This window comes from Mesoplodon densirostris, chromosome 11, assembly GCF_025265405.1.
Source record: "Mesoplodon densirostris isolate mMesDen1 chromosome 11, mMesDen1 primary haplotype, whole genome shotgun sequence".
In the NCBI taxonomy this organism is placed as follows: Eukaryota; Metazoa; Chordata; class Mammalia; order Artiodactyla; family Ziphiidae; genus Mesoplodon; species Mesoplodon densirostris.
Genome location: NC_082671.1, coordinates 5,881,173 through 5,894,683, shown reverse-complemented (window position 1 = coordinate 5,894,683; position 13,511 = coordinate 5,881,173). Strand labels below are relative to the sequence as shown.

The 13,511-nt window shown below is 50.5% G+C and overlaps 1 long non-coding RNA gene across 3 annotated transcripts in view; it reads left to right on the top strand.

The window, feature by feature from the left end:
• The window catches only part of LOC132498643 (uncharacterized), a 117,202-nt gene that overhangs the window by 29,919 nt on the left and 73,772 nt on the right, over positions 1-13,511 (top strand). The window contains exon 4 of one of the 3 annotated variants that reach the window (XR_009533784.1): positions 224-2,848. The exons of the other annotated variants lie outside the window; for them this stretch is intronic. This is a non-coding gene — a long non-coding RNA (uncharacterized LOC132498643). Of the gene's footprint in view, positions 1-223; positions 2,849-13,511 lie in introns of those variants that run through there. 3 annotated transcript variants of the gene reach the window in all.

Below are 13,511 nucleotides of genomic sequence, written 5' to 3'. Positions count from 1 at the left end.
AACTTTTTGTTGCAGAACAGTGTACATTGGATAACTTTCCATATCAATATATTTTTTAAACTTCCTCATTCTTTTTATAGCTGTTGATGTTCCATTGTGTGAGAATATTGTGGTTTATATAACCAGTCTCCTATTGATGGGAACTAGGTTTTTTTTTTTTTTAAAGAATAAGTACTTTCGAGCTCATCTTAGTATACTATGTTTGCTCCCTTCTTCTCCCCAGCCTTTTCACTATCTAATACGGTTTGAAACAGTGTTACTGAACCATTGGAGGTTTACCTGCCTGGGGACTCACTTTTGAGCGCCAGCTGCACACTAAGAGCTCTGCGAACGTCCCCAGGAGAGCAGATTGCGGGACCAAGCTCTCCATGGCCGTGGGCAGAATGCCACACCTTCGGACAAGGTCTGCTCATAAATGGCACCTGGCTTGGTAAAGAGAACTTTTACTCCAGAACTCCGAGGAGAAGAATGATGGGACTTTCTGGGGGGATGGATGGAGACAATGACCCTGGGATGTGCTACAAGTCACCTGCAGGGAACTGAAACTTTATAGTCCTTGGGTGGGCACAGGAGCCCAGGCAGTGAAGGGGCCAAAGAAACGAGCATGGAATGGAACACTGTCAGACTTAAAAGAAATGTAAGAGACCCACTTGTCCTTTCCAAAGCTGCACCAGAGCATTCCAACGCGCTCCTGATCCTGTCTACACGGTGTCAAGATGCGTGGGTGATTCCTTCAGTTCCGAGGAATGAGGCAGTCCTGTGGGTGGTTTGCAGCCCATGCGGCAGTCAGTGATAGACTGACTTTGAAACATGACCGAAAGAAGTCACGGCTTCACTGGTGTCTGGCCGCAAACACGATCACAGAGCGTTTCAGTGTGTTTACTGCTGTGTAACAAACCACCCCAAAACTTAGCATCTTAAAACGACAATTCTGTACAGGGTCAGGAAGTTGGGCAGGACTCAGCCAGGCAGTTCTGGCCATGAGGAGTCATCTGGGGTCATTCATTGGCTGCATTCTGCTGGCTCTGAGCTGGCGGGAAACCAAGATCTCAGTCCTGTGTCTGGGGCCTTGGGGTCCTGCACGTGGCTTCTCCTCTGGCTGCCTTGGGCTTCCCCACAGCACATGGGCTTGGGCTCTCTGGCATTTTACATCCCTGCTGGCTTCCAAAGAGAGAGGAAGCAGGAGCTTCCAATCCTCTGACAATCAGGGCTTGGAAGTCCCAGGTTACTTTAGCCAAATTCTGTAGGTCAAAACCAGTCACAGGCCAGCCCAGATCAAGAGGAAAGGAAAGAGACGCCATCTCCTCACCAGGGAGAAATGCCTACCAGCACAGGGTGGGGAGAGCTTTGGTGGGGGGGCAGTGTTGGAGACTGGCATCCACACACAGTGGACAGAAAGCTGCGGGTAGGAGGTGCCTGCAGAATTTGGGGACATTTTGAATAAGACCCAGGGGCTGCTGGTGTCTCTGTGATTTGGTTTCTCTTTGCATACTGGGGATTGGAAGGTTCAAAAAGCTTTTTCTCTCCACTGGAAAATCACTCGTCTCAATGGCCAAGCAAGGGCTGGGGAGCCCCGAGCATGCTTGCCGTGGGCTGGAGAAAGGGAGGGCACCTCTTTGGAGTTACGGATGGAGCTCTGCAGGCTTGGGGACGTGTGTTCTTCCGGGGTGCACTGGCTTGCCTGTTTCTATGCCAAGTTCAGGGGCTGCAGTTTGAGTCACCATTCTCCCCCTCACCCATAGCAGACATTTGGACCACTCTTCCTAGTAAACCTTGGAATTCTTGTTAACACACAACCTAGGTAGACAATGCAGGCGGATCTGAGGTGTAGCATGCCTTGAAATCTATAGACTAATACAGGCTGTCCTCTCTGAAAGGCACCAAAGAGGCACTCACAATCCCCAAGTAAGAAAGAAAGTCTAGCTGCCCCTGGGGTGGGGAGAGGTCAGGGGGAGAGAGGAGGATACCCTCCTGACAGGTGTTTCCCAGGTACCACAGGGGAACACACCTGCTGTGGTTTGTTGGGAACCATGCTCAGGTGCCCTTGGAGGTGGAGTCATGGCGCCAGCAGGAGAGGAAAGTGATGCACCAGGGGCAGGAGACCTTGGGCGTGGCATGCTCTCCCCTGACTGGTGAGAGGGCTGGTCATTAACAGGGGAGCTGGAGAGATAGAGGTCTGGACACTCTGTTGTGACCCTGGGGCCCCAGGGGCCTCAGTGTCATCATCTGTAAAGTAAGGGAGCTTGTTTCTGTGCCCTGTTCCAGCTCTAACATGCTGTGGTCCTAGAACTAGCTGAACCATGGAGGTCTTTCTTATAGCAAGAGATGGGCGACTTTTCAAAGCAGATCAAGGGGGTGTGATCCCTGACTTTCTTGCTTCAGACACAGTGAAACAGACAAGGAAGGATGTTTGGCCAACGCTGTACTTGGGCCGCAGCTAAGGGGCAGACTTAGAATCAGAGACTTCTCCGCGTGGCAGGATGGCTTAGAGATTGTTTTTTTTAATTTGCCTTTTATGACAAGAGTCAGAGGGAGGGCAGTAGATGACGGGCATCAGCCCTCTGCCTGGGATTCAGGCGTCCATACTCTGACCACTGGCTTGCATCACCAACGCCAACCAGAGGCTGACTCTTCTGGCTAAAACAGCCCCTTTCCCAACTGGGGTCTGGCTGGGGTCTGGGAATGCCCATTAAAATCCAGTTCCACCCACTCAGCCTCTTCCTCTGGTCCCCCTTTTCCCTTTCTCGACCTGCACCTGGTGTTCTCGCCTTTGCCAAAAAGGCTTAAACCTTGTCAACTTCTCAGCGATGAGAAATCCCACGCACCCTCCGGCTCCCCCAGCCCCAGTTGCCCGATCAGGCTTCAGGAAGAAGTTGCAGAATCCTCAGAGATGTGTCCATCAGAACTTCCCAACCCCTGAGAAAGTGGAAAACATGAGTCGAAGTGGGGTCTTGAACAGATCCAGGTGGAGCAGAATCCTCTGAATGGACTAGACATGCAGGAGGGAGAGAGAACACGAGGAAGACAGAAAAGAGACAAAGCAAAAGGCAAAGGGAGGGTAGCAAGAGAGAGGCCTGATAGATGGGGCCTCTCCCTCCTCGGCAGCTGGGCCTCTGCTGAGAGCACGGCTGAGTGAGGGTCGCTCTGAGCAGGGGCCCGGGGCCCCATGTTCCCTGAGAACGCAGGGGAGATTCAGTGGGGCGGGAAGATGCCAGGCCAGGCGCTGGGGAGCCTGTGAGGGCCGTGACATCCAAGCCGTCTCCAAGGCCTGCTGGGGCAGGCCAGGCATCCCCACGCGGTCTGGGGCCGCACAGCAGCCTGGGCCCCAGCCCCAGCCGTGCGGCCCTGCTCCGAATTTCACACCATGTCTAATCCAATCACCGGCAGATTGCAAGCTCTCTGCCTACCTCCCAGATCGAGAATTCTTGGCCGGCTCGGCCCAGCCCGGCTGGCTGTCCTCCTGCTCATCCATGTAGGCCATGCTGTGGCCCCCTCTGGCCCCTACCTCCCCTTCTGGGCCCACAGAGTTAATCCTGTTTGCCTGGTCTGTCAATTTAAACAGCTTTAAGTATGCCTCCCCAGGTCTGGGTGGCAGAACCCTGATGCTTAAAAACAGAGGCCTCGCCTCAAAGGGGGCCGGGTCGGGGGACACAGGCCACAAGGGTGTCATTCAGAGACATAAAACCCACTGCTTGTTCAAAACAAAAAAAAGCAAGCCAAGTGAATCATACACACGTAAAGAAAAAAAAACCCTCACCACCCCACAAAACCGAGTGCCCTGTACTGAGCGCAAAAACAGCTCCAAAGTGGGGCAATGTGGGGCTGCAGCCAGCAGGACCCCAGCTGGGTGAGAAGCTCGGGCTTCTCCAGTAGAAACAGCGATCGATGGAGAGACCCATCGCCTGGAGGACCGCTCCCACCCGGCTAGGCTTGAGGTAGATGGCTGGGATGATTTTGGAGCCAAGCCCGCTGCCCTCGGGGGCTCAGGGAAGGGTGTGGTGTAGGAATCTGGCTCTGGGTCGAGGCTCCTGCCCCAAAGCTCACGGTGAATGAGGAGACTGAGCCCTAGCCCAGGGCTTCTCAAACTTTTATGGACAGATGAGTCACTGGGAGATCTTGATAAAATTGCAGAAGCGAAATCAGTAGGTCTGGGGTGGGACCCGAGATTCTGCATTTCTCCTTGGCTCCCAGGGGAAGCAGATGCTCCTGGGCCGTGGACCACAGTTTGAGGAGCCAGGGTTTAGATGGAGCCAAGCGTCCTCAGCCTTGGACGCAGCTGCCTTGGTTTTGACTTCAGTCCCTCCTCCTCCAGCCCGCTGCTGCCCTGTTCCCTTCTCCACAAGAGATAAGACAGGAGGGACTGGTCTTGTGTTAGAGCAGGTGACATCTAACCCAGATCTCAAAAAGGTGTCGTTCCCTGTCTGTCCCATGTTCGTGGAGCTGCCCGTCGCTGGAGTGTGAATGATCAGGGCCTGATTCAGGGCAGGCCCGCAGCCAGGGGTCTATCTGCAGAGGAGGACGGGAAGCCTTCGCTGGAGGGGGATGCAAGCAATGACCCTTAAGGGGGCTTTCTCAGCCCAAGATTCTCTTATCATCACTCCTGACCTTGGCTTTGATAAGGGAAAGCATCCTCCCTCCATCGCGTAGGGAGTGACCCAGGGTGCCGGCTAGAAACTGATATCTGTGGAGGTCTCGTGCTCCAAACAGATCAGCGGGGGCCTTGGGAGATGCAGGAAGGCTGTTTGCACTCGGTTTTGCAAGTTCTGTTTTGACTTCTAGAGAGAGGGGGCAGGCCCGCTGTCCCACGACTGCTCGAAACAGAGCCTGCTAGCGACAGGGGCACCCAGCTGGCCTGTTAGCATCCTCCGCCCGTCCACACCTCCCCAAACTCCACCTGTCACCCCGCATCAGTGTCTCCAAAGAGGGGACGAGGTTGGTCCAGTCCAACCTGGTCAGAGTTCCTCTCTACTTGGAGTCCATGTTGCCCAGGCCTGACACAGGCCAGGAGCACAACACGCAAAGCTGGGGAGAAAGAGCAGGACATGTCCAAGGAAACGCCCAGTGGCCGGTGCTCCGGGGACCTCTTGGGACAGTGGGGGGGGGGGGAGGCGACTGCAACCACAGTGGGCGGGGCTCAAGGCAGCAGCCTCACTGGGCCACCCGAAGCCAGCAGCCGAGTGGAGGTGGGTCAGTTTCGGGGAGGCTATGGTGGAAGAGGCAGGGAGGCTGATGGGAATGAACGTCTTTATCAAAGGTAGAGTCCAAACCAAAACCACGTGAAAGAGGAAGCAGAAAGTGCAGCTCCAAGCACTCAGCCAAGATCTTTACCTGGATCTTCACCTCAGTCACACACGAGTGTCCCCTGGAGGCAAGCAAAGTGCCAAGCGGGCAAGACTGAGGTGGCCCTCGCCCTCAGAGCTGGGCAGGAATGCCTCACTTGCCTCACCTTAGTTCCAGCCCTGCCCTCCAGTCCTGAGCTGGTTTTCAGAGAAAAGAAAGACATGCAGATCCAGAGAGATTTTTTTTTTTTTTTTTGGTCTAAGTCAGATGATAAATAAGGTCCCTGCTGCTCCATTTTGGACAGAAGCAGAAGTCCCACGTTATTTTTCTAGCCCTTGGTGTCTTCATTTGTAAAATAAGATTGTTGGATTAGAAGGGTGTACACATTTCTATTATAAAACTGTTAGCCTCTCAGTCATTAGTTCTTCGGATAAATCACTCAGCAGCAGAACTCCCGGGACACGCTCTTCCCTATCCCTGACTCAAACCCGTACTCTTGTGTTAATGAGGGGGAGGTTCCTCCCTAACCCTAGATCTCTGCACAGGGGATCTAGTCAGAAAAGCTCATGCCTGAGTAGGATGTGTGATCCACCTGAGATCTAGATGCTGATGAGTCAAGGGTAGGCTTCCTTACCCCCTTCTGTTTCCCTCCCTCCCTCCCTCCCTTCCTCCCTCCCTCCCTCCCTTCCTCCCTCCCTTCCTCCCTCCCTCCCTTCCCTCCCTCCTTCCCTCCTTCCTTCCCTTCCTTCCTTCCTCCCTCCCTCCTTCCCTCCTTCCTTCCCTTCCTTCCTTCCTCCCTCCCTCCTTCCCTTCCTCCCTTCCCCTTCCTCCCTCCCTCCCTTCTTCCCTCCCTCCCTTCCTCCCTCCCTCCTTCCCTTCCTCCCTTCCCCTTCCTCCCTCCCTCCCTTCTTCCCTCCCTCCCTCCCTCCCCTCCCTCCCTCCCTTCCCTCTTCCCTCCCTCCCTCCTTCCCTCCCTTCCCTCCTCCTTCCCTCCTCCCTTCCCTCTCTCCCTCCTTCCCTCCCTTCCCTCCTTCCCTCCCTCCCTCCCTTCCCTCCTTCCCTCCCTCCCTCCCTTCCCTCTTCCCTCCCTCCCTCCTTCCCTCCCTTCCCTCCTCCTTCCCTCCTCCCTTCCCTCTCTCCCTCCTTCCCTCCCTTCCCTCCTTCCCTCCCTCCCTCCCTCCCTCCTTCCCTTCCTTCCTTTCTTCCTTCTGTCCTTCCTCCCTTCCTTCCAACACACATTGAGAGCCTGCGCTGTGCAACACTTAGTGAAGAGGTCTCCCTGTTTTCCCCGGGGAAACAGCCACCTGATATATAACTTACAACATGCAAGAAGTGACCTGAAGATACCCTTTGTGAACCTTGGCCCACCTGGCACTGCCAGCAGTGAATAGAAACTCCATCTCCTGGGCGTCGCCTGCCTTAGTCTTAACCTCCCTGCGATAAAGGGGGGAAAGGGCAGCAAAACAACTGCAGGGAAAGTCCACTGGTAATTTCTGACTCTACTGAAGAACTGTTTTGCTGTTTTGGTCTCTAGAAAATTCTGATGGGAAACTTCCCAGTGAGAAGACGTTGTCTTTGTTTTTCTTCTTTAAGAAAGAAACCTGTTTCGACGATTAGAACTTCATCTTGCTCATTTTGAAATGCCGTTTCCTTTGGGGACCTGGGGGTGTGATGTCACTGTCACCAATGTGTCCTGCATCCTCTCTGCACCAGCGTGATGTCTGAGCCAGAATGATTGTTCATACCTTTTCGAGGATGGATGGGAAAAGGGATGCGTCCTCCTGGCTAATTATGGGCCACTTTTAAACGTTTGTGGGTTTGTGTGTACATATGTGAATGTGTGTGTGTGTCTCAGCATATATATCCCCTTCCTCATGGCATCCCACCCCCATTGTGTGCAGTTTGGGGGAGACCATCCTTTGTCCGCCCCTAGCTAAGTGGTGGTACGTGAACTAAACTAAGCCAATCAGATTCTCTTCCCCAGTCCTTGAGATCTTGAGCCGAGAGCTGAAAGCATGAACCAACACCATCACCACAAAGACCAGAGGGTGTTAATTCCCAGGCCAGTAGCCGGATGAGGGGTCCAGAAGCTGTGGTGATGCCAGGCCTAGTTTCTCCTCTGCGTCCATACCTAGTTCTGCAGGTTCCTGTCCTTCTGGTCCCATCAGTAGATGAAGGGATCCTGCCTTGGTTTCTGTGGCGTGCCACTGAGAACCCCAAGGTGAAACAAACAGCCACCTCCTGTGTGTGGTACGCAAATGATGAAAATCTCCCCTGCCTCCTCCAAACTCACAGAGAAAGCACACTGTGGTGTGTGCGGTGACAAACTGCCCTGAATCCACCTTCCAGATGAAGCGCTTATTCTCCCAGATGCTGGAAGTGTAGTGGGCTGGTCCATCTCTGGGAACTGCCCTCTGCTGAAGACAGCCACCTGACCCAAGGTCACGTACTCCAAAGGGGCAGCCCACATCCGATGACAGGTGGATGTGGGTATATGAACGCCTGGCCCCCTTTCCTCAAGGCAGGACAACTCTTAGAAGGCATCTCAATTCTCCAGAATTCCCCGTGGGAGCATCTGGGGCTGTTGGGACTGTCCGACTTCCCCATAAGTATTTTTCCCACAGTCACTCCCCTGTCATCCTCCATCTCCGGGTGCCTGTTGAAGAACTGACTTAAGACACTCGCCCAAAGCACTGATCTTTCTTTCTTTGGTTTCAAAGTAAGGGTGTTATAGACCCCCCAAGTCTGAGCCGTGCAGCTCTAACAGGACTGTAGCAGAAGTGCCCCAGGCACACCTGAATTTTTTAAGCAATGTAATTGCAGCGGGTGGCTACGGTCATCCCTCTTCCCCTCGGGGCTGAGTGTCATACCCTGATGTATAGAAAATAGTCTGACCTTTTAGAGGCCAAGGAGAGGAGCAGATTCCCTTGACTGAAGTTAAGAGGCAGGGGGGTGAGTAGGAAGAGGTGAGGCTGGGAAAAGAAACGGGGCATTAAGTTGTGGTTCCCCCAAATCATAAATACTATAGATCATCTAACTAAGGGGATGCGTTCATGGGATTACCCAGGTTCTTCCTGGTTCCTTCCTCGCCATCCTGCTATGAATTAATACAGAAATACGTGAACACAGTGATAAGCAACTCTCCCATCAGGGAGGGACCGTGTCACGTTCAGATCAGCCCATATCAGATGTTTAACAGAAGGCAGAAAGTTCAAACTGAAACCAACCCTCTCGGTTTCTTTCGAGTTTCTTTCACAGAAAGAGAAAATAAGTGTTAGAATATCTGTAAATCATCATTTTACCCGTTCCCTGCCCCTGCTATAGACCCTCAAACGTTGACCAAATACAGTAGCAGAGATGACAAAAGTCATGCTGCCAGTTTGCAACTTAAAGGTCATGGCTGCTAATAACTCAGAGGAAACCTAAAGTTCAACCCGTCGGCTGCCCTCTTTTGTCAGATGAGAAGACTGAGGTCAGAGATGTAACCGGGTTGTCAAAGGTCACGGGGCCGATGTTCGTGGCTCCTTCACCAGAATCACCACCCTCTTTGTCACACTGGGATATTGACCGTGACTCAAAAGGTTGAGGGTCACAAAGCAAGCCTTGGAGATGCCGGGGAGTTCTCCCTAGCAGTCTCTGTGCACTTGGGGGAGTTACCACCTCAAAGGACTATGATGCCTGCCGGGGGTCTACGGGCCTCAAGATTTTCCTACAGTCGAAGATAACTTTCAAAAGTTCTTGAGGGCTTCCCTGGTGGCGCAGTGGTTGGGAGTCCGCCTGCCGATGCAGGGGACACGGGTTCGTGCCCCGGTCCGGGAAGATCCCACATGCCGCGGAGCGGCTGGGCCCGTGAGCCATGGCCGCTGAGCCTGCACGTCCGGAGCCTGTGCTCCGCAACGGGAGAGGCCACAACAGTGAGAGGCCCACGTACCGCAAAAAAAAAAAAAGTTCTTGAATTTTCTACAAAAATGTCATTCTTTATGAAAGTCTTAACACCCATTGAAATCACTCCCTAATGTCTGCTTGTGCCAATGAGATCAAAGTTCAAAAATGATATAACACGCAGAAAAACGTTAAGTATATCTGTAGTTAACTTCACATTTAAATAATTTTTTATCGGAATGCAGTTGATTTACAATGTTTGTTAGTTTCAGTTGTACAGCAAAGTGAATCAGTTATACATATATATGTATCCACTCTTTCTTAGATTCTTTTCCCATATAGGTCATTACAGAGCACGGTGTAGAGTTCCCTGTGCTGTACAGTAGGTCCTTATTAGTTATCTATTTTATGTATAGTAGTGTGTGTATGTCTAACTTCACATTCATCAAACAGTTCTGAATACAGTTTTCACTAACTGGGGTGTTTGGATTTATTTTTTATTTTTATTTTTTTTAACATCTTTATTGGAGTATAATTGTTTTACAATGGTGTATTACTTTCTGCTTTATAACAAAGTGAATCAGTTATACATATACATATGTTCCCAGATCCCCTCCCTCTTGCGTCTCCCCCCCTCCCACCCTCCCTATCCCACCCCTCTAGGTGGTCACAAAGCACCAAGCTGATCGGATTTATTTTTAACAGCTATGAACTAGCTTTTCTGTTCTGTTGTGGTTGGTTTTCAGGGATAATGAGTCTTTACCTCTTTTCACCCTCTGCTCTGTAGTTTGCTGCCACAAGAAACTTCTCTTAATGTTCAGCAGAAAAACACATCCTGCTTATCTCGCTGGGTTTAGCACTCAGCTGACCCCTATTCTCTATAGTGAATGAAATTACGTCATTCCTTTGTGATGGTTTTTCTCTAGAGAGATTTCAGCTTCATTGTACAACCAGTTAACTTCCCTTAACTTACTGCTAAAGATTGTTTACTTTCTTTTATTTACTTGAAATACAGTTGACAATATGATGCTAGTTTCAGGTGTACTGTAGTGACTGGACATTTGCATACATTATGAAATGATCACCACGATACATGTAGTAACCATCTGTCCCCATACAAAGTATTACAACACTATTGACCGTCTTCTTTATGTGGTATATTACATCCCTGTGCCTCATGTATTTTCCCTCTAGAGGTCTGTACCTCTTATTCTTCTTCACCTTCTTTGCCCTCCCATTTCCCCCTTCCCTCTGGCAACTACTGATGGTTCTCTGTATCTATGAGACTGTTTTCATTTTGTTTTTTTGTTTGTTTTGTTTTTTAGATTCCACAGGTGAGATCGTACTGTATTTGTCTTTCTCAATTCACTTAGCATAATACCCTCTAGATTCATCCACATTGTCACAAATGGTAAGAGCTCATTTTTGTATGGCTGAGTAGTATTTCCTTTATACACACACACACACACACACCACACCTTCTTTATCCATTCATCTATCAATGGACACTTAAGTTGCTTCTGTATCTTGGCTACTGTATATAATGCTGCAATGAACATTTGTGTGGATATATCTTTTCAAATATGTGTTTTCATTTTCTTTGGATAAATACCCAGAAATGAAATTGCTGGATCATATGGCAGTTTTATTTTTAATTTTTGGAGGAAGCTCCATAGTGTTTTCCATAGCGGCTGTACCAATTTACAATACTACCAATGATGCACGAGGATCCAAAGATTGTTTTTCTCCAGGCAAAGATTGTTTCAAAACAAACAAGCAAACCAACTTCCTTAGAAGAGCATAGCAAACATTAGCCATCTTCACTAGTCACTAAATGACAGTGTACAAGCACATAAGCTTTAAAGAAATGCAAGAGTTGTGACATTTCTCACTAATAATCATGGGCAATCTTTTAAATGCTTTATATCTTTTAATTAACTAATCTTTAGGAAAGCCTTAGTAGGTAAATATTTTTCTTATGCCCAATTTATAGGTCAAGAAACTGAAACAGCCAAGTTAAGCATCTTGTCCCAGGTCCCTCTGGCTAGTGGTGGGGCTCAGATTTGCGCCCAGGAGGTCTGACTCTGGGTGTCACCCAGGACACTCTTCCCTCTCCAATACTTACTGTAATCTCACTTCAGAACCTTCTTTGGAGAGGCTGAGTCCTTTCCCCCCAGACTATTAGAAAACCCACGTCCACATAGCAGAGTGGCAGTTCACCAAGTCATCAAGTCATTTGTTATAAATAATAAGAGACCCAAGAACGCTTCGACGTCATGGGAGTTTTCTTATCTTTGGAAATGACCTTACATTATTACTGCTGGAGACAGAACTCTAGCCCAAGGGTCAGCAAACTTGCTCGGTAAAGGGCCAGAGAGCAACCACTCTGGGCTTTGTGGGCCATGTGGCCTCTGTTGCAACTACTCACTGCAGCCACCTTAGGGCAGAAGCACCCATGGACCACAGGGAAACCAAGGGCAGGGCTGTGTCCCAATAAAACTTTACCTGTGGACGCTGAGATCTGAATTTCATCTAATTTCCACATGCCACCACATACAATTCCTCTTTTGATTTTTACAAAACCAAGTAAAAAGCTGGCGGGTCCTGTAAAACCAGGCCTTGGACCACGTTGGCCCGGGGAGCGCCAGTTTGCCAACCTCACTCTAGCTGCCCCTTCCACCTCCCCGGGAGCTCCCGGAGGGGAGAGCGTATCAGAGTCAGCTTGGAACATTACAGACGTTCAGTGGAAGTTTGCTGGATGGAAATGAACTGAACTTGGAAAGGAGGCGGGGGGTTGTTTTCAGAAAGCCCTTCCGGCCTCAGGCTCAGAGAGGAACTAAACTCAAACAGTGGGGGACAGCCTTGCCTGCCTGCATGCCGCCCTGGCTATTCGGAATAGTTTTGTTCGCTTTTGATTGCGCTGATTCCTGGCTGATGCGGGTCTCCCCCGTGAGCTCACTCCCTCTCCCTCTCTCTGTAGGGCAGGTTTCAGGCTTCAACCTGTAGATAGAGACCAAGAAGGGAAGAAGACAGGCTAACAGGCTGCTCTCCGGCACTCCCTGCTAATCAGCGCCCCCAGCACTGCAAGCCAAGGGGACCGTCCAGGGGAGTCCGTGCTTGTTCATTTGGCTGCCTGGCAAAGCAGAGCGCTTCTTTCTGATTTCTGCTCCTGATAGCACAAGGGCACCCAGATCAAAGGACGGAGTGCTCCAAATCACGCTGGGAGCTTCTGCCTGTTTGGGAAGTGTGGGAATCTAGCAGGTTTGCAGCTCAGAGAAGAATACAGGGCACCTCGCTGAAGGTCTCTGCAGATGTAGGAATTAGAGACCCCTGGGATGCTGGGGCTTTTTAAGATGAGGGGACATCCTAACTATCCTGTGATAGAGACAGACTGTGACCTCGGAAGGCTTCTCCCGGTGGGGAGACTTGGTTCCTAGAAACAAAACCTCATCCGCATCTACAGGAAGTGACAAGTGAGTCTGAAGACTCTACAGCCAGTCAGGTTAGCTGGGTGCAAGGCTGCTTTCTGGCTGCTTGGAGGGTTTGGGGCTTTACTGTGGGCACCCCTCTCCTGTGTGTCTGCAGTGCCTGGAGATTGGTTCTTGGCAGGGCAGAGAGAGAAAAATGGCGTTTTTCGTTCGGGTGGGATATTTTCCAGCCTGAGCGTGAGAATCTTCCCCACACCCATCTTCCCCAACAGCACCTGCTCTGAACAGTGAACCCCTAAAGGCAGCTTACACAGGTACCCACCCCTCTGCTCTTCAGGTCTACTTCTCCAAGCACTCAGCAGGTGACGGAGGGGACTTCCCCAGAGGTGTCACCACGTGCTTCTCTCTTTGGGCGATGCACTGCTAGTGTCTTTGCTTTTTCACTGAAATAATTGGCACTGTGTTTTGCTTTTTCCTCCCACTGTTACTGCATTTTTTCAGTCCTAGTTTGTCCCTGCCTACGGCCCTAGTCTGGAGACTTGAAGGAATCCCCAAGTTTTTCTCCAGAACTGCCTGAAATTCTACTATTATTGACTCACTTATTTGGGTGAAGCATTGACCCTTTACTGTAATTCTTAAAAGTCAAAACAAACACAAACAAAAACCCAACAAGCAACCATGGATATGACCGAAAGGGCGGCGTTTCAAACTTTGAGCTCTTATTCATTTATAGTCTAACTTTTCTACTGAATAAGAGGGATGACCCATCATGGACACAGTGACGATTGTGGGAAAGGCCCAGGGTTCTTCCTGATATGTTACCAAAAACGCCCACGAGACCCCTTGTGGCTTGCTCCGGCCACCTCGCCTTCAGCCTGCATCCTGCCCCCATCTTTCCTGTGCCGTAACATCATTATTTCT